Source organism: Callorhinus ursinus, unplaced genomic scaffold (genome assembly GCF_003265705.2).
Source record: "Callorhinus ursinus isolate GAN/ISIS: 27379988/994484 unplaced genomic scaffold, GSC_fseal_2.0 scaffold54, whole genome shotgun sequence".
Taxonomy (NCBI): Eukaryota; Metazoa; Chordata; class Mammalia; order Carnivora; family Otariidae; genus Callorhinus; species Callorhinus ursinus.
Genome location: NW_027397116.1, coordinates 5,243,773 through 5,263,215, shown reverse-complemented (window position 1 = coordinate 5,263,215; position 19,443 = coordinate 5,243,773). Strand labels below are relative to the sequence as shown.

Genomic DNA, 19,443 nt, shown 5'->3' with positions numbered 1-19,443 from the left:
TATTGCTGGTGGGACTGAGAAATGGTATGGCCACTTTGGAGAATGGTTTGGCAACTACTTACAAAGTTAAATATGCACCTACCACGTGACCGGCAAACCTACTCCTGGGTTTTTATACTAGATCATTGAGAACTTCTGTTCACATGAAAACTAGTATACAAATGTTCATAGGCAGACTTATTTGTAGAACTTAAGTGTCCTTCCATGGGTGAAAGGATAAACTGCCTGTGGTTATACCACATGACACATTGCTGCACATGTGAACTTGGCTGAATTTCAGACATTATGCTGAGTGAAAAAAGCCAGTCTCAAGAGACAACAGTATAGCAATGGACACTAGATGTGTGGTTGGCAAGGATTATGGGTGGAGGGAGGGTGTGAAAATCAAGGGACAGCATGAGGGAGGGTGGTACCGTTCTGTATCCTTATTGTGGTAGTGGTGGTTTATAAATTTATAGACTTACAAACCTATAAGTAGGTTAAAATTCATATGACTGAACACCACAGAAGGAACGTCATTATTAGTATCTGATAATTAAAAAAAAAAAAAAGAACAAAATCCTAATCAAAGCCAATACACTCACATTTGACTTTTGTGTTCCCAGTTTATGGTCAACCTCACCTTTACTTAACTAATGACACCCTCCTTCAGCCAACACTGCCTACATGACCAGGAGGCCCTGCCATTACAAAGATGAGTCAGGCAGAGGCCCTGACACTTGGCTCACAACCTGGGCAAAGAAATGAGACAGAGAGGCGAAAAGAAATGTCAGTGACTTATGCCACACAAATTCAAGGTCATGATCACCAGGAGCTGTAAGCATAAAGAATGTCTTCTTAATTTGACCAAGAAGGAATAATTGTTTGTGTTGACTGTTTTGTTTTGTTCTGTTTTTCTTTTTTTTACCAAATATATTTTTTGGTAATTTTGAAGACTCCCTTGTTTTAACCAAAAAATTATTAAGTGAAAAAAATCCCATTTGTTGCAGGCTTATTGAAACATGGACTGTGTCTAATTCCACGGGTATAGTCTAGTAACTAGTACTCTAACACAAAGAAGTCCCATCAATCATGAAATATTTATTAAATAAAGGAATGAAAGATGACATCAACACAATAATCACTGCAAACCTTTATGATATTGTTCTTTATTTAGCTAACATATTCATCAGTATAGTTTTGCTCATGGCCATTTGGAGATGAAGCACGTATTTTCACTAAGAGGTGCACAGCCCATCTTCATGGCATTCGGAGGTACTTCCAAGGGGAAAGTCCCTAAAAGTAAGTCAGAATGATTAGTCATGTCCTATGGCATTGGTCTTTGAAACCAAAGACAATTGCATACCCTCTAAATACAGGAAATAAATACCAGCAACGTGATTGTAGATCCTTTTAGAAGACCACTAATCCTGCTATGATAAGTGACTGGGCACTCAGTCAAGGGGCGTGTTTGCGCTGCCATGGCAACAGACAACGTTGGTGTCTTCCAGTGTTCTAAATCCAGAGTCCTAATCTAGATATAAATACGCTGAATGTTATGAATCCAGTTTCCTGAACTAAGCCCTACCTCAGTGTCTTCATCTGAGAGTTAAAGGTCACTTACCACAGCCTGCTGTGCATTCATGACAAGTAAATTCCTTGCTTATAGGAAGTCATGTTTTTCTTCCCATCTGGGCAAAAGTGAAGTTCAAAATCAGAGTTCTATCAGGGTTCAGCTTCTGTGATCAGTCAGACCATTCCTGTTTAGAAGAGAGTTTGCTAAAGTAAGTGCTAAGTATTTTAGGCAAAGAAACCCAGCTGTGAAAATACTGTTAACATTTGTACAGTTGTTTTATATGTGGATTTATTTTTTACGTGTGCTTATTTCAGTGCAAGTCTTTGGAGAGAAGTTTCTCTTCCCCCACCCACCCTCCTTCCCTGTAGCTTACTCTTGCTGCCCCTCATGGGTCTTTTGAGAAATGACAGTCTCTCTAATTCTTACGGGTCACAAGTGTTCTGCATCACAGCACACCCTTGACTAATTAGCATTAATAAGTGATGCCTGGAGAAAGAACCCTAGAGAAAAAGCAGTAGGCTTGTGTTTGCCAAATTGGAGTTGACCCAACTAGCAAAATTTTCCAGTGTACTTTCATATTCTCCTGCCTCATGTGTGTTCCTGCTGCCTAAACACACATTTCTGACATGGGGTCTTGGACATCCCATGAGGTACATGGCCCTGTGTACTTTTTGCTCCAGGAGATACGCAGACTTCATTTATTTAATAAATTCTTTCTCTACTGTCTACCGTGTGCAGGCACCATGGGGAAAAAGACATCATCTCTGCCTCCTACAATCTTAAGTCGTTTGAGCAGAGATACAGGAAACTTGAATCATTAGTTACTGAGTACCTCCTGTCTGTAAGGCATGGGGCTAGGTATAGATAGCAGAACGAAAAGGATTTCAACAAGTGGAAAACCAAAGCAGGACAGAGCATGTAGGCTAAGCTGCAGCAGGAGAAGCTCAGGAGAAGAATAGCTGATGGCCAATGAGAAACTCCTGAGGAGTGAAGCAAAAGCAAAAAGGGTAGCGATTCAAATCCTCCTTCTCCTACACACTTTGGTGTGTTGCCTCATCCATAAAGATAACAGGTATACTCTGCAGGGTCGGTGTAGGTGTTGAAAGCACCGTGTGGAACTCACCCAGTACATGGCAGGCAGACAGCAGTCCACAGTAATAGTGACAGTGTCAGTTTGCCTATAGCAGACAATTTATGAAGGAGAGCTAGAGAATTCGTTTGCATGGGCAGTTTGGAGTCTCGAATAAAGGGCTTTGAGTGCCTAGCTCTGGAGGATGAACGTTATGCTGTGAACAGTCAATGAGGAGTCACAGATGGTCAGGGAACAAAAGAGGGACATGATATGGAACTGTTTTTAGAACAGTGAAGAACAGAGCAGGAGCAGGGGGAGAAAAGACAGGGCAAAGAGCCTCAAGTTGCTGCAGCTGTTCTGCCAAGTGAACAGAAATCAAGAGGTGCACTTTGGTACTGTCAGAATGTTTTTATTATACTTGAAATACATTCAACATTATATCAAGAAGCTCTCAGGTAGGACATAAGTCGATGCGATTTTCCACCCTGTGGCAATTCCAAGTTTTTTCAAATATTTAGGCAAGAATGATGTGCTTGGTGACACAACATGAATGTGCTAAGGCCTCCTCCATCAGGACCCACACATTTGTGTTAACAAAGAGCAAACGCCAGGTGTCACCTGCGGACACCTGCCTGCAAGAGACCATGCCATTTTCAACAGTGCACATGGGTCCGGGAGCCAAAAAAACAGGCATTAAGAGTTTTAGAACCAAGTCACCTCGAAGCCTTTCAGGTGTTCATTCTGACATTGAAATGCATTCTGAGAACAACCTAAATATCCGAAAAAGAGGACATTGTTAACTACAGGCATGTGTTAAAAAATTTGTGCAACCATTAAAATCATGTTTTTCTTATATTTGAAATCCATTCCAAGTTATATTAAGAAGCTTTAAGATCACTTGATGACATGAGTACATGCTTGTGATATTAAGTGAACTAAGTGAGTAAAACTTGTTCATTTTGGATATCATTTTTGTTAAAAAATTAAACTTATAAAAATATAAGATTGGTGTATATAAATAAGGAATGAAAAGAACACACATTAAATTTTCAACAGTATTTGTCCGTGGCTGAAGAAGTGGTTTTAACGGAGAAATTGCAAACTGAGAGCCAAGAAGGAATGTGACTTGTGGAGATTTCCCTTTGGCCAGACTTTCCCTTCTATTCCCTCCCACTTTGTTCTCTTAGGACCCACCTGCTTCATCTGTGTAGGTTGCCGGCCTGAGCACTGCAGGTACTCCTGGGTGGTTTTCATTCTGGCACTTTCCTACACGAGCAGGATTTACTTTTTATTATTGGAAAAAGCAAAAGTGATCATAATTGGCAGTCCACACAGGACAACTGGAAAACATAATTTCTTGAAAAAAATTTTCTACATACACTTTTAGCAGAGATGTAGCTCCTCCCACATCCCTTAGGTGGAGTACAGGAAATAAGAGCACACCTTTTCATAGCCCCTTAGGAGCGCCTTCAGGTGACAGGTATGGGTTTGAGCAGCCCCACCTCAGACCTTATCCCCAAAGCCCTGAAGGTTTAGGTCTTAGCACAGATGTGAGAGCCAGGGTAAATGATTTACATATGCACGTTGTTCAGGAATTAAAGTAGGAAAGTGATGTAATTACTATTCAATAAATGTAATCTGGGGAGATATAGAATCTTTCAAAATACAAATTCAAAACAAAGCAGATTTTGGTAGCGGCATATTCAGTATTATTTATTTAATCCAAGCTCCTCATTTTACAAATGAGGAAAGGGATGGCTGAAGAGATAAAGGAATCAAGCAAGACCTGGTTAATGAAATACTAGATAGAGATCAGGAGGCACTTACTATGCTCCGCGAGGGCCAGGCGCCATCCACCTGTTCACATGCTCCTTTAACGCTCCCGGCAACCTGCGGGGCGGGGTCACTTCCGCCGCAGCTGCACCTGTTCTATCCCACATTCATTGGCGGGAGTGCGCAGAGGCTGTAGGGAGGATTCTGAAGCTGATGCAGCCATCAGTGACCGCCTGGTTCAATGCCTGCTTTGGATGACTGAGGATCCGAGGGTCCAGCAATTTGATGATTTGCTCGAAGTCACTCGGCTTCTAGAACTAAAACTTCAACCTCTTAGCTCTACACCCAGTGTTCTTTCAGCACATCGTGCTCCCTTCTAGTGCGAACTGAAATATAAATAAATGAAATAACTAGATTTCTATGATATTAAAGAAATTTTTATTAATAAATTCAGGAAAGACAGCATTGAAAACACTTAAAACTGGTGAATTTTATTGTATATAATTATACCTCAATAAAGTTGACTTAAATATAGTTAGTTTTGATATCATTTTAATGAAATGATTTATGTTTCCTTCCTTCCTGTGTGTCTATCTATCTATCTACCTATCTAATCTACCTATATTTGTAACATCTGTCTACCTGTATATCTATATTTTATCTATATCAAGAGATACCCGAATACCTGAAATGCTATTCAAACATTATTAATGAAGGTTATTTGGGGGTGGCAAAATATTTCATCTTTGTACTTTTCAACATTTCTTGAGCTTTTGTAATTAGCATTTATTATTTTTATAGAACATTGTTGGCATTATTTTCCCAAACAAAACAAAATTGACTGAATGACACAAGGCTCAAAGCACGTCTGAAATACTGGTCAGAGTTAATCTCTTGATATTGTCCTCAAAAAAATAAAATAATATAAAAACTGAAATAAAACATGAAATCTATAAAAATCCTTTGGATTTTCTGTGGCTTTATGTAAAGTCCTTCACTGGAGAGTTTGATGAGGTTTTTAAAGACTGATTTATTAATGAGGGCCATACAGAAATCTTTATTCTTAATAATTAATCAGTTGGATGCTTGTTCTAAAAGACAGAGATTCAGGTAAATAGAAGGATTGGGAAAGGGCACAAATGTATTTGTCTTTTTTGAGTACAAAAGAAAATGTGTCCTTCAGAAGATTATTTTGAGTGCTATGTTTTGCCAGAGCAAGCTTGTAGCCACAGGAAGGGTGGGTATTGGGCCCAAAGCAGAGTTTTGCCTTTGTTACAAAGGCAATTGGACACATTGTTCAAAGTTTGGGATGGAGACCTGGAGACAGGAGGATTACCTTAGATTATCTGAGTGAATCCAACATAATCACAGGAGTCCTTACAGTTGTGGAGGATTTGAAGTCCAACACACGTCCCACTCCTTAATATAATGGATGGGTAGCTTCTCGCCTATAATGATGTCCCCTAACAATTCTTCTCTTTTGTGTATGCACATACTTTTGAATTCTGGGCCAGCCTCGTGATTGGCTTTGACCAACAGAATGTTACAGAAATAATATTTGTGGACCTCTGGGTCCAAATTTTAACTTGGCTGTCAGTGTCAATTTCCTGCCTTGTAGAATCTAGCTTCTATGCTGTAAGATAGCACAGTAGCCCACGTGGAGAAGAACTGAGGCCTTTGAGCCATAGGCCCAGCTAAACTTCCATGAACCAGAACCAATAGTCAGCCCTATGAGTGACCTCTCATCCATCCTAGCAGGATGGCATATTATGCAATAAAAGGTATCCAAGACAGGATTGTTTTTAAAAGTTTTCTTTGTTTGTTCATCTAATTTTTTTTTCCACAAGCATACATTCACTAAATTTGTAAGTAAATTTGTAAGTACTTTGAGGCAAGGACCTTGTCATGCTTCCATTAGTATTCCTAGAGTTCGCCCATGCTTGCACCTAAAAGTTACTAAAACTATTAAAAGAATGAGTGAACGAGTATTTAACCTGCAATCAGAAGGAAAAAATAAATAGGGTGCTAAAAAATAATTAAAATAAATTAAGTCCTCAGTTAAACTTGGAACCAGAATCGTCATTTGGGGATTTTGTCCAAACCAAACCCTAAGTATTGCCATTTAAACCAAATAATGAATACCGCCTAATCCCAATTCTAGCATGTACTTGCAATATGTCCCCATTCCCAAGGCAACTCCGTTCTCGGGTCATGCTGTCTATTCATGTGTGTTCCAGTTAGCAGCTCTAACTATACTCAGCACAGCTTGTCACAGGGAGCTGCTCAAAGGGTTATGCTGACCTGGATGGTTTTTTCACCAGGAAAAAGAAAAATGGCTTGTCTTAAGACATTTTTTTTTTTTTTGGAAATAAAATGCTCTGATTCTTTGGAATTAGTGTCCATCCATAGGTTTCAAATAGGAATCTCAGAAGTTTGTAATTATTGTACGTTATTTCCTCAGTATAAAATCTTGAGCTCATAAGGAAAAACAGAGGTCTACCACTGGGATTGGCGTGTCAATGAAGTCCATTGTGAAACCCCGATATAATATAAACCTTCCCTGAACACATAAAATTCTTGGCTTCCGAGAAGAGTCTCATAGAAAGAGCACTGCTTTTGTCTCCACCGCATTAATGGTACTCAGAACTCTGTGTCCCAGATCAGTTTTAAAATACTGATTCCAAAGAAAGTTGACATGGTTCACATTTTTTAAATTAAAGAGCAATTTTTCCTCTTTGTATAGTTGACACAAGTATTATAGCGCTGTCTTATTAGTAGTGAATAATCCTAGTGCATAAATAGTTGGCTTTATAAAAAATCTTCGGATCAGGGTGGAAATGCAAAGACTGGAAACATCTGAACTGCCCATCTGAACTGGGCTGTCAAACTACTCAGATACAGAGAACAACATTTATCTGACACCTGAGAAAAGTATCATGTTGGTCGCTCAGGCTCTAAGAATAAACGTGACTGGGGCCAGGCTCGTGACTCTGGCTAATTCCCCCAGTGAAAGGGCAGCAGCCTGGTCTCCCAGCTCCACCCCTTGCAAAGTGTCTGGAGGACATAGAACCAGTGATCAGCACACATTCGCTGTTAGGTGCCCACAAGGAGCAGTGCAGAAAATTCCAAGAAACAAAGAAAACCAAGGTTGGTTATGGTTTTCCCTGTCCCCTCATTCACGTAGCCCCTCAGAGTGATCTTCAGAAACCTACATGTAGGCAGGTTTCAGTCAATAGGGAAAATAAAATCGAGGGAAAAACAAAAAATCCAATGAGGAAATTCACCTGAGAACCTAGTACCACATGCATTTTGTGTGACGAAATGAATATGAGACTTTTAGCTCGTTGAAAGGAGGGGGCCTGTCTTACCCATCTCTGTGTCCTCTGACCCCTCACAGCTACAGGAGTGCTCAGCACTCAGAATCGATGATAAAACAAGAGTTGTAGCCAGAAGGAAGTCTCATGCCCTAGATTCCCAAGGTTACGACACTAAAAGGCACTTCAAATACAGAGACAAAATTGAAAAGCAGTACCTGTGGCATGATTGTGGTTCTTTACCAGTGTTGTGTGACCATGATGGGAAGACAGTAATGAGCAGATATGTGGGACGTGGAACTCTAAGAAGGCAATGAGTGATGAAAATGGTGTGGAACTGTAGACTCAGATGAACTCTTCCATGTTTCCTTTACTATTATAATATATTTTATCTCCCGTAGTCAGTGTCCCCTTCATGGAGTGAAAGAGTTAAACTTCTTTGCTGTGAAACAATGTCCAAAAAAAAAAAAAAAAAAAACCCCAAGGATTCTAAGGAAGGGCCTTTTCATTTGATTTCCCCAGAAATGGAGCCTAAGATAAGAACTTGCACATAAGGTGTTTATTTGGAAGGTGATCCCAGGAGCTGTGGCCTGGGAATGGAGAAGTGAGGCAGAGAAGTGGATTAAGTCCAGAAAATGTGTGTTATCAAGAAAATCACCTCTGGGAGCAGTTTGAGATAAATGCCCCTGGGAATCTCAGAAACAGTAAGCAACAGTGGTTTTCAAACTTTTTAACCACAGTAGAGCATTGCTATCTTAGCAATTATTGAAGACCCCAGGGAGCAATTGCTTACATGGGTTATATCTAAAAATATTTATTATATTAGGAATCAAAACTGAGAAAAAATTTAGACATTTATTTGTTAATTTAAAAAGAAGAGTAAACCTGTTACACGTTAACCAAATGGCAAATATTTTATGAAAAGCCATTATATTTTCCAACCCAAAAACGTGATGTGAGAAGGATGAGATTATGTTACATAATTTTTACAAATCTCTTCAATCTCTGGTTTAATAGAAAACAAGCAGATTCTCATATGTGCTTCTGCATTCAATCTGTTGCTGTAAGTTTTTGGTTGGAATACTTCTGCCCTTAACCAGATATGTCATTGGAAAGAATATTTTAATTGTGTATATAATTGTGTATATTCTCAGATAATTATGGTATATTCTTTTTTGACATTGCACGAAATCTTGACAACTGATCATTTCTTAAAGGCTGGTTTCAATGAGAAATCTGAAATCACATCTGTGAACTTTTATACTCTATTTCATTAAAATACATTTTTAATCCTGCACTTTGAACAAATCTTTTACTCATATTTAATTTTGATCATGTATTGGTCATATGAAAATTAATGGTTCACTGAGTTAGTCATTCTCAATGCTAATGTATTTCATTATATGACTTCAAAAATTCACACCCACTCTTATCTCCATTTTTATCATCAGAAAAGCAGTTAAGCATTGGGAAGTCATCACACTCACAGCGGTGGATATAAGTTTTCAAAAATTCTAATTTTCTCCTGAAACCTCAGATTTTATTGGCAACAAATACTGTCAGTGGTTTCTTTAAAGTGACAGCCTATTTCATTCATTTTTGAAAAATATCCACCAAGTACCCAAGTCTGAAAAGCATAGTTTCTTCTTTCAACGCAATCACACAAGTCCTTCTCTTTGAAATAACCACCGTATTTCAGGATGGAGCACAATTGCTGTATATGTAGTTTTCATTTTATCACATAGATATTAAAAGGACTTATCCTCAAGGGTCAGTATTTAATAAAATGTAGCTATTATTATTAATTTTTACTTGTTTCATCTAGGACACTTTATTTATTTTTAAAGGTCTACTTATTTTTAGAGAGAGAGAGAGAGCACGAGAGAGGGGAGAGGCAGAGGGAGAAAAGTCTCCAACAGACTCCCTGCTGATCATGGAGCCCAATGCGTGGCTCAGTGTCATGACCCTGAGATCATGACCTGAGCCGAAACCAAGAGTCAGACACTTAACTGACTGAGCCACCCAGGCACCCCCAGGACATTTTCAGTGAAACTGGCTATTTTCCTTCATCAGTAGAAGACGGTGAAGAATGCAATGGCTGCTAGTGTAACTAGTACTCCTAGTATAACGGTGTCACTGCCTGATTCATGTGAAGGCAAATTTCCCACCATTGTTCTTACACTGTGAATGCAAAGGTCAACACAGTGAAAAAGGCAAATAATACTCAAAAGATGATGACAATAGTTTCTGGAGGGGGTCTCCAGACATCCATGGGCCACACTTTGAGTACATAGGTATCAGAATTCTCCCATCTGGGGCGAGCCAGCTGGAAATTCTTAGGTTGAGGGCTGCTCTCCAGAGGGGCATGGACTTGCCAACCCCAGCATAGCTTGCCCACTGCGCCCACAGATGTGGTAGGCTTCAGCAACCAGTGGAAGCCCTCAGGAAAAGACAGGCACATACCAGAAGCTGGAAAGGAGGAGGGAGTGTGCTGAAAGAGGAGGGACCAAGGGATAATGGGTGGGTAACAAGGGAGTCCACTAAAGTCGCAGAAACGGGTTGGGCTGGGTGAGTGGCAGCAGCGTCCCTTGCTCTTCTCCCTCCCTCCTCAAGGACAGCACTTCCACTCTGTTCCCTACATTGAGTTTCCATGGAACAGTTGCTCCAAGAAAGGGTTTCACCATTAAGTAAAAAACAGAATTAGAACTACTGATTCAGAAGATCTTGAAACTCCCTTCTAACCCTAACAATGTCCTGATTATGTTATTAATATTAGGAAATCCCTAAGTGGCATCCTAATGATGTAATCAAAAGAAGGCAAAATAAATAAATAAATAAATAAATAAATAAATAAATTATATGGCAACCTGTTTCAGGCTAGATCTTGCTAATCTGGATCTAGCTGATCTGTGCAGGTCCACTGAGTGAATGTGTTGTTTTCAGTAAATACAGTGTGGTACTGTAATATATTTCCTTTTTCTTATGATTTTAATACCATTTTCTTTCCTCTAAGTTACTTTTTTGCAAGAATGCAATATGCAATATATATATAGCATAAGGATAGCTGTTAATCAATAGTTTACATTATTGGTGAGGCTTCTGCTCAACAGGAGGCTATTAGTAGTTAAGTTCTGAGGGAATCAAAATTTATATGCAGATTTTCAACTGCACGGGGGTTGGCACCCCTAATGCCTGCGTTGTCCAAGGGTAAACTCTACTTCCCAATTGCCCTTTTTCTCCTCCATCAACTCTTGCTTCACATCCTGTTTGCAGCTTGGCAGAGGAGCCTTTTGAACATGAAATCCCCTGGAATCATTTAAAGCAGTCATCGGTTCTGCCTGTCTACCAGAAAGACAGGAAACCCTTTGCTGGCCTCTTGAAGAGGCTAGCAGGGGAGGAACATTGAAATTGGTTTTGATGGCCTTTCCATACAAATCATGTCTATAGTAGATGGTTCCACGCTCCACTGGAGCCCTGGGTCTGAATGTGAGCTAGAAGTTCCACTGTCCTGTAGATTTTCAGCCCAGAAGCCCAGATCACTGGGAAGATCCCAAAACCCTCGATCTATAAAATTGAAAGTGGCCCGGGACTAGCAGTGCTGCCCAGGTACCCAGCTGAATCAGATACAAATTTTCCTGGAAGAAAAACACCTTTCTGCCAGGTCTCCAAGAGTTTGGGAAAGAGGAGAGATCATTAAAGTAAGGGGGCAACACAGGTTCTTTCTATATGTGTTCTAATGCTTTTTCATGGAGGGGACGGATAATATAACTCAATCAGACTTAAAACTTAATGGTCATTTATTGGCTCTTATAAATGGATGGTCAGTGCAAAGAGTATTTCAGGTGAGGTTTGACTTGGTGCTTCACTTCCATCACCAAGTCACAGGATTTCTTTCCTATCTCTGTTTGCATGGAGTCAGCATATTCCTAAATTTACTAAAGAAGGCTAAGTTTCTTTGTGCTTGCCATATGTCTGCCTCTAGCAAACTGGGCTTCCCTACATCCCTGGTCACATACATGAAGATAGAAGACTTCCCTTTTTTCCACCACTAAACAAAACCCTAGGCTTCATTTAGGCCATGAACTAACTTAGGTTTCCTGCCTACTCCTGAGCTAATTACAGTAACCAGGCCTGGGCCCATAGGCCAGTCAGAGTTTATGGTTCTAGAAACGGGGTCAATTGCATATAAACCCCATAGCTGCTCTACAAGGGGGGAAAGTAGGTCGGAGTCCAGTAAAGCATGTGAGTATATACACCATACGTCCTCAAGGTCTGAAGTAAATTCACATCGTAAAAGTACTGCTCCTTCAGAAAAGACCTCCCCGTGATACAATCTTCAGAAAAGAGCTCCCTGTGATACAATCACCTTCCTCTCAGATTATACAGATAATGGAATTTCGTTTTTTTAGACACAGCAGTCCATCTTACTGTAACAATGTAAAATCTCTCCAGCCATAAATCTAAGACAACAGCCAACAGCAGGAGGAACCAGATGTCCCAGGCTGGTTCGCTCAGAGGTTGAGGGAACCAGCAACTTGTCTTTGGGAGAGGAAAGGAGACATGCGGGCAGAGACTGAGAGACAGCTAGATCAGAATCCTACTGTTACTTCTCCCACAGAGATGTTGAAAATAATCTGTTTTAAAGTAAATGCTAATATACCATAACTAATGAATACTCCACACTATATACACACCTCCTCCCATTCCTTGACTCCTCAGTTATGTGGCCACTACATAGGGATGAAGAAGACTTCTGAATTGGCTGAGATAATCTTTCTGTTACTGGGCAGATAGGAGATGAAAAGATAAATTTGGTATAATTATAGAAAATGATGTCAAAGTTACATTTCTTGAACCCCTGAGATTGAATATCATACCCATGACTGTAGTCAGGTGGTCCTCTGCCCTGTCTTTTCTTTTTTAGTAAAAGACCTAAAATGTGAAATTTACCTTCTTAAAAATATTAAGTATACAGTATTGTTAACTATATGCACATTGTTCTACAACAGATATGTAGAACTTTTTCATCTTGCATGATGATCAAAACTCTATACCCATTGAACAACAACTTCCCATTTCCCCCTGTCCCTTGCTTTGGCAGCCTCCACTCTACTTTGTGCTTTGATGAGTTTTGCTATTTTAGATATCTTATGTAAATGAAATCATACAGTATTTGCCCTCTGTGGCTGGTTTATTTCACTTAGCATGATGTCCTCAAGTTTCATCCATATTGTAACATGCGATGGAAATTCCCTCTTTTTTATGGCTGAATAATATTCCATTGTAAGTATCCATTTGATTATTTCCACCTCTTTGCTTTTGTGAATAATGCTGCAATGAACATGGGCTCAAGTATCTCTTTATTCTTTGGGGTAAATACCCAGAAGTGGAATTGCTGGATTGTATGGTAGTTCTATTTTTAATTTTTTGAGGAACCTCCATGTTGTTTTCCATAGTGGCTGCATTTACATTTCCACCAATGTTGCATTAGAGTTCTAATTTCCCCATATCTTCATCAATGTTTGTTATTTTCTTTTTTTTTTATGTTTGGTTTTTCCTTGTTTTGTTTTTATAATGCCCACCCTAACAAGTATGAAGTGATGATATCTCATTGGGTTTTGATTTGCATTTCCTTGATGATTTGTGATGTTGAATATTTTTCAAACACCTATTAGCCATTTGTACATTTTTGATGAAATGTCTATTCAAGTCCTTTGCCCATTTTTTTAAAGATTTTATTTATTTATTTTAGAGAGAGAGAGCATGAGCAGGGGGAGGAACAGAGGGAGAGGGACAAGCAGACTCCACACTGAGTGTGGAGCTTGAAGTGGGGCTTGATCCCACGACCCTGAGATCATGACCTGAGCCGAAACCAAGAGTCAGATGCTTAACTGACTGAGCCACCCAGGAGCGCCTTGCCCATTTGTTTAAACCAAGTTAGTTGTTTTTTGTTTTTTCTCTATTGAGTTGTAGAAGCTCTTTATGTATTTCAGGTACTAAGCCCTTATCAGATGTATGGTTTACAAATATATCCTCCCATTCTGTAGGTTGTATTTTTACTCTGTTGATTCTTTTGTTTGCTGTTCAGAAGTCTTTAGTTTGATATAGTTCCCCTTGTTTATTTTTTTGCCTTTTTTTTGATCTGTACTTTTGATGTCATATTCAAGAAATCATTGCCAAGACCAGTGTTAGGAAGATTTTTCCCTTACATTTTCTTCTAGGAGTTTTATAGGTCTTATGTTTAAGTCTTTAACCCATTTTGAGTTGATTTTTGGGTATGGTGTAAGATAAGGCCTAATTTCATCCTATGCATGTGGATATCCAGTTTTCCCAGCAGCATTGTTAGAGACTATTCTTTTTACATTATGTATTCTTGGGATCCTTATCAAAGATCATTTGACCATATATGTGTGGATGTATTTCTGGGTTCTCTATTCTGTTCCATTGGCCTACATGCCTGTTTTTACACCAATACCATACTGTTTTAATTACTGTAGCTCTGCAATGTGCTATGAAGTCAGGAAGTATGAGATTTCCAGCTTTGTTCTTTCTCAAGATTGTTTTGGCTCTGAGAGGTTCTTTGTGGTGCCCTATGAGTGTTAGGATTGTTTCCTTTTTTTTTTCCTGAAAACAAATGCCTTTTGAAAAGGATTATATTTTGAATCTCTACATAGTTTTGGGTAGTGTGGACATTTTAACAACATTAAGTCTCCCAACCCATGAACACAGGATGTCTTCCTTTGTGCCTTCAATTTCTTTTAGCATTATTTTATAGTTTTCAGGATTGTACAAGTCTTTCACTTCCTTAATTAAGTTTATCCCTAAGTATTTTATTCTCTTTGATGCTACTTTATGTGGAATAATTTTCTTAATTTTCTGTTCAGATTGTTTGCCCCATTTTATAGAATGTTCTCCCTAGTCCCAGGAAAGGGAGACATCCGCAGCATCTTTCTTAGAATCCTATGCTTGAAGTGACTTGAAGATGCAACTTTCTCCAGGTGAGAAACTTGACTAGTCTTCATTTCTGTGCTCTTCAAAATGCTCTCATATTGGAAAGGTCTTCCTAGTGTCCTAACCTCTTTATTTCGCAAGTCCTCTGGGAAAACCAATCATTGGCATCTATGTGGAAGGGGCAGGGCTTGAGGGCTTTATAAGGTGACCCCTATAGTTTTTCACTACTCAGTCTTTGGTTCATTCTTTTTCGTTGTGAGAACTTCATTCTGGGGACTTGTATAACTTATTTTCTTCTAAGTTGTGCATTTGAAACAAATAGTAGTGAAAGGTGTCCCAGTTTGCTACAGCCACTAAGCCACTAGGATTACAGCTGGTGTTCCTTCCCCCTTCCCCGGACTTATCATGGGACCTGACTCTTGGAAGGTTGGAAGGGGCTCTGAGCTGTCTAACTTGATCATTCAGGGCTGCTGGCCTCGGTGTTACTCAGCCTCCACAAGGGATTCAGGCCCAGAAACGCTGCCTTGTCAGGAGCAAGAACTGAAAGGTCCCTGAGGAAGGTGAGGGAATCTCTGCCAACCTGTCAGCTGCCTGGGAAGAGTGGGCAGAGCTCCCTGCACCAGCTCTGAAAGTGCCAGGGGCCATGGGCAGGGAAGCTGTCAGTGCTCTGGCCAGAAACTACAGTTCAGAAAGTCACAGAAGGGCACATCCTGCAGGCACAACCCTGGGCCTTTCTGGAAAAGAGTCAGCCTCAGGCCCAGAACTGTTTGACCCTTTTCCCTCAACAACCAAACTGCTGGCTTCGAGTGATTCAGGAAGACACCAAAATGCATCAACCCTCCTTACTTTTTCTTTACTTAAAAGCACCCATAATGACAACAAACAAAAAATGCTCTAATTTTTTTTTCAAAATGAGAATACAATCCTCATACAAATTCAGAAATATAACAAAGCAAATAATAATCATCACAACAGCAATAATATTATTAGTCATGAGGACAATAGTAATGATAGCAACAGTGGTAATAACAGTAATAACAACAGTAGTAATAATAGTAATAATCAAAAAATAAGTAGCTGCATTCCCATCACTCAAAATCCTATCATCCAACAATAAACACTTGTGATATTTTGGTAGATTGTCTGTCCAGCCTTTCTTTTCTCCTTTACATTTTGCATATATGTGGGACCATAAAATTGTTTTATAACCAGCTTTTTTTTCACATAGTATATCCAACAAACATCTACCCAAGGCATTAGTCTTCTGGCAACATCATTTTAACCACCTGTTAATTCCTTACTCAATGAAATGAGTTTATTTCCCTCTCAAATGATTTAAACTCTCTAAGCTTCAGTTTTCTTATCTGTGTACTAGGCAGACTTATTGCAGACATTTGGGAGATTCATTAAAATCAACAACAGAGTCCCTGCCATAGTCACCACTCAGGGCATATAACCTCTTGGTGTTCCTTCCACTTCCACCCCTTCTACTACTCCTAGAGTTTATGTGACCATTCCCAACGTTGCATTTTCAAGTCATCTCCTTCTGTTTTATGGCTATTGTATTAGTACAAATCGGTCCCTGTTTTCTAAGACTAAATAACCAAAAGTAAACTTACAGGATCAAGATTTTTAGGATTAAAGATTGTGATTGAAAAAATTTTATGTTTATTGTTCAATAAACATGGTCTGAACACCTCCATGAATACGCTACTGTATGAGGTGCCAGAGTTGTATGTAGCAGACAGATGACATGGCTACTGCGTGCCCATGTACAAGGGACTTAATGGGGACACAAATGGATATGAAAAACATGTTGGCTTTTAGAACTATCTCTTCATGTACAAAGAAGAAGAAGAAAGACAAGAAGAAGAAGAAGGAGAAGGGAGAAAGAAGAAGAAGAAGAGAGAGGAAAAGGAAGGAGAAAGAGAAAGGGAAGAAGAAGGGCAGGAGGAGGAGAAAAAGAAGGTCAAAGACCTTCAAAGAAGAAAGCAGTAAACAAAATATACTTTTTACAATAATACAAGGGAGACTTGGCTGTTGATGTTGAGCTGCTAAGATAAGTTGATAGAAAAGGAAGAAAATGTACACTTGACTTGTGCACATTAGCGTGAGCATCTGAGCATGAAGTGCCACTCTATCAACTACAAACTGTTTCATTTCAGGTTTCATGGCTCTCTGTGTCTGCACAGACATAATGTGAAGGGGGAGGGGAGAGGCAAGCCCAGATTCCTTGAGTGGTGCAGGGTTCCATAATACAGTTAGGAGTCCTTATGAGAGAATAGATATCAAAATCAATTAGATGTAAATCGTGTCTTTCAATTCTAGCATTTAACAAACTGATAAGAAAATGACAAAAGTAATTAAGGAACTCTCACCGAAGTGCTATCCTTGTTGAGTGTAGAGAGGAATCCCTTCCATCCAGAAGGGTATGGGAAGGCTTAACTGCATTTGAGTCTCAGAGTATGACTAGGATTTGAATTTCGGTAGGTGAGGGCAGTGTGCTCCAGGCCACGGGAACTGAATGAGAACGGGGAAAGGAAAGTAAATCATGGTGGCATGTATGGTAAGCAGTAAACAGTTCAGTTTGGCCAAACTGAAGGGGACAGACAACAGCTACTCTTACTGAGCTTTCACAGTGTGATAACCACTGGGTGGAAGGCTTGATACATTATCTTGTTTGAACTCTACAACTCTGTGATAGATCATTGCATGCTCATTTTACAGATTGAGACAATAGAAACCCACTGAAGGTTTTAGGCAAGAAAACCTGCCTGTTTGGAGCTGAGGTCCTGGAAGATTAATCTGGCATCTGTGTACAGGATGAGGTGTAATGGAGGAAAGTGGAAATGGAGACTGTCTCCATTGTGAAGGCCATGATGATAGTCCAAATGGCAACTGAGGAAAATCTGATGTGTAGAACTATAATGGAGAAGAGAGCATAAATGTCAGTGTGCTGTAGAGGTCCAATCTAGAGGACTACTAAGCTGATTGTACGTGAAAGGTAAGAAAAAAATGAGGCTGAGTTTGCAACCCTGAATGACTGCAGAGATGGTGGTGCCATTGATTGAGGAAGAAGAGGATGACTTTAGAGAAGTGATGATGGATTTGTTTTGGAACATACTAGGTTCACAGAACAGCCAGTAGTCAATCTCTAGCAGTTGGTGGGAAATGGGAGGCTAGAACCCAAGAGACAGAAATTTGGGAGCAGAGATGTAATAAGAGTTAATAATAGGCTAGAACCTGGATGTGCATCAAAAGATGGCCACTCCATAAATCTGCATCACAGAGACCTCACAGGATGATGAAAATCCCTGATTCTGGAGTTCCAGGACTATTTAAGATGTATTATCATTTAGTCCTTTAGCTCAAAATTATGTTTGGTGAAGTTTAAGCAAGAATAATTCCATCATATTCATTATACTTTGGGGGAAAACTTTTATTTCAGAACAATGATGTGTGTGTGTGTGTGTGTGTGTGTGCGCACCAACATCTCACTGAACTCCGCTAGGACCCAGCCCTAAACCCAGCATATGTCAGTGTTATTGAAAACCGAAGAAAATACAGTTGACCCCTGAACAATGTGAGTTTGAACTGGGCAGGTCTGCTTAAAAAGAGATTTTTTTTTCAACAAATGTATGTACAGTGCTCTAAATGTATTTTCTCTTCCTTATAATTTTCTTAATACCATTTCTTTTCTTTAGTTTACTTCATTGTAAGAGTACAGTATAGAATACAGATAGCATACAAAATATGTGTTCATTAACTATTTATGTTATCGGTAAGGCATCTGGTCAACAGTAGCCTATTAGTAGTTAAGTTTGGGGGGAGTCAAGAGTTATATTCAGATTTTTGACTGCCCAGGCGGTCAATGCCCTGAATTCCATATTGTCCAAGGGCCAACTGTGTAAAAGGCCTATGTGTGAAATCATTTAGAACAGACACCTCAGGCATGGTTTAGTTGAGTAAGCCTCAGATTGGCTCACTTGTGAAGATTTTCTTTTTATGTGGTGGGAATTCCTAATGGGAAGCTCAAGAAATAAAGTCTAGTGTATGTACAGATGTTTCTACCCAGTGTGTGCATGTGCATGTGCATGTGTGTGCATGTGCATGTGTGTATGTTTGGTTTTTCCTAACAACAAAATAGAATAAAAGCAGATTTTGTGATGTGTCCTTCAAATTTGGATAGCTGGTAGCATTTCCCCCCCAAAAAATCCCTAGAGTAAATGACTTCCTTTTAAATCTGAAGCATAAATCATAACTGTGCTCTCTTTCTGGGGCTTCTGCCTTTTGTCAAATTAACAGCTTTCAAAAGAAACACATATTTTCAGCTGACCTGCAGTTGGACCTAACATTTCTTCCCCAAGCTGTTCTCAGACATTTCAGTCCTGGTGGAGAGAGGACACGCTTTCAGAATGTGCCTGGGTGGCCCGGGTCCCCTCCCGGCCTCACCAGTTTAATCCATCTGCCTTACAGGGGCCGCTTTTGGCTAATGAATCCTTAGCTCCAAGTTTTCCCTCCTTCTAATGAGTGCTAATAAAATGCATTTAACTCCACTAATGCCATGAAAACGCAGCATTATTTCATTGTATCTACTTAATAAGAACCTTGTTTAATATCAAATTACCGCCTGCTCAGCCAAAGCATATGCCGGGGGAAGCCGGGCTGTGAGGAGGGGATATCAAGTGCTATAATTTGGACATTCCTCCTACTCTGCCCTGCAGTCCTACGTGATTGCTTAATTCATTTAGCCAAGCTAGTCTGATCCTTCTGCCAAC

The 19,443-nt window shown here is 39.7% G+C and overlaps 1 long non-coding RNA gene across 1 annotated transcript; it reads right to left on the bottom strand.

Annotated features, from left to right (window-relative positions):
• Positions 1-1,130: 1,130 nt before the first annotated feature.
• LOC141371032 (uncharacterized) lies at positions 1,131-2,001 on the bottom strand. The gene is made up of 3 exons (XR_012375633.1): positions 1,929-2,001; positions 1,604-1,739; positions 1,131-1,275 (listed from the first exon to the last, which is right to left on the bottom strand). It is a non-coding gene; the product is annotated as an uncharacterized lncRNA (long non-coding RNA).
• Positions 2,002-19,443: the final 17,442 nt, after the last annotated feature.